Here is a 2,290-nt window from a genome sequence, read left to right as displayed (position 1 = left end):
GAGGGTCGAAACCACGTGACACGCGGACAGCGGGGTACCGATAAGGTGACTGACCGCTTTGTTCAGATAACCACGCATGACTAAGTATGCCTTGTGTTGATCGTGATCTTTGTCCACTTGACCCACCCTTTTATGCATTGTTGGAGACGAGGAGACAAACAAATATTGAGTGTACAGTCATGCTTGGCTTGTTGGTTAGAACCAGAGGTGAAGTCGGCACACAGGTCAGCATCAGGGGAAGCTTTCTCAACAAATCCGGGGGGGGGGGGGGGCTGACCTGGCAAATAGATGCAACCTACCCCAAAATACAACCCATGCCAAAAACCGGTACCCCACATTTGAATTATTTTCGTAACAATGTTGGGGCAAAGAGGCTGAACACCTTCCCAACTCATACATGACTTTCCCCATGACTAACCACATGCTGGAGCGTGCCACCTGCGTCAGAAGGTTCTAAACAATGCCCAGGGAATTCAGAACGATCGCGTTCTTCCAGGCCGTGACACCGATGGTGACATCTTAAAGTCACGGCTGTGTCAGGTCACCAGGGTCGTGGCTGTGTCAGCCGCGTGTTATAGCTTGACATCGACTCGGGCACGTCCGACTTCCAGTTTCAAAGTGCCAGTTGACGTAGTAATAGCCATAGTCCACTAATGACAAAAACAACAAAGAGCCATGAGCGTGTTGATGGTTGATGATGTCAATCTCGGTAAAGTTCTTCCACAATTCCCAGTCCCCCCCCCCTCTGTGGCACAGGTGTACTGATAATACATAACAACTATGATATTCACTCTTGCGGGGTTGAACAAAAACACAGGGTACAAGGAGGCACAAATCTAAACATATTGTGTGCTATTACTGTTTGTATACTGTCAATGGGTCAACTTGATATCCATGAAAACGTATTGTTGTTGCAGTCTGTGACTTGATGTTCCGACACGGCAGTCTCCTGGGAAATCCAGCGATAGCAGGACATTGTCAACATCCTGGTAGCTGTATTTGGTGATTCCATGCTCCACGCCTCTGTCTCAAATATACGTATTATCAGTCATTATATTTGTGGCACAGCGAGTCATGCTCACATTATGCGCTGGCAAAACAACATTGAAAATATGCAAACTTGATCTCACTTGGCTAGCCTATAAAAACAAATCGTTGTTTTGCTTTGATGCTAATTCCTCCACTTAACGCCTTACTGCGCGGACATGTCACCTCCGAATGGTTCAGTGATGATACCTGCGCAGATCGGACAAAGTTTGGAATGAGTCAGTGACGATACTGGCGCAGATCGGACAGTGGTCGACTGGCTGCGTATTTATTCCGGCACATATGCAAATTCCAATGCCAGTAAAAATTTTGTTGTGAAGCTACCAGATAAGAAAAGTTGTCTCACCTGCTCGCGGAATATCAAACTCAGGCGTCACAATACTCGTACACATCAGTAAATGCCGCTGCGTACGCCACGCCCGAGTGGTTTCGTCTTATATGTTCGCATAAGTTGGTCAAAAGATCGCAACAATGTCGGACACTGTGGGCAAATTTTATTTATTCTCTCTTAAGGCCCGATGAAGTGTATGCTTCTGATCTGGTTCCCACTAGTCTGGTCCTGATTTGTGACTAGGTTGTGACTAAGCCCTGATCTGACACAAATTTGAGCTTGAATAATGAAGCATGTTAGTAAAGTAAACATAGACATAAGGATGTATCTGAAATTGTGGAATGGGACAGGGGCGTGTCCAAATATTGGTTCCCCCTTGTGCCTTTCCTCTCGCCCTGGTAGGTGGGGAGGGGGGGGGGGCGGTCGATGCGACCCCCTAAGGTTTCCTGAGCATATCTGTCCGGCGAATTCGTGCAACCGCGCTCGAATTTTCGGTGTTCCAAGAACCTGTCTTATATGACAAACACCTTATCTCACTCAGCCATCACCCCTGTTAACCCCTAGCCCTCCCCTCAGCCCTGTCTTCCTGTCACCTCCTGCCCTGTGCTTTCACCTGCTCCCCTGTCTTGAGCCATTATTCCCCGCCCTGTCCCTTCATGTTGTCTCCTGCCCTGCGCTCTTCCACGCAGTGCATTTATATCCTGTTCCACCTACTGATATGTCATGGCCTGGTCTGTACTGCTCTGTTGTCTCCTGCTCCCCTCCCCCGTCCTGTCCTCTGCCCTGCCATACCAGCCCGGCTGTGGCGGACCCTCTGTGGAGGCCGGGGGGCGGGGGGACGTTGTAACTTGCCCCTCTCGTGAGTGTACTGCCATCATGTTAAATGCCGCCCGGATTTGGCTGAGGGTTACT

This window comes from Pollicipes pollicipes, unplaced genomic scaffold (genome assembly GCF_011947565.3).
Source record: "Pollicipes pollicipes isolate AB1234 unplaced genomic scaffold, Ppol_2.1 Scaffold_1600;HRSCAF=1878_pilon_pilon_pilon, whole genome shotgun sequence".
NCBI lineage: Eukaryota > Metazoa > Arthropoda > Thecostraca > Pollicipedomorpha > Pollicipedidae > Pollicipes > Pollicipes pollicipes.
Note: the sequence above shows the minus strand (reverse complement) of the source record.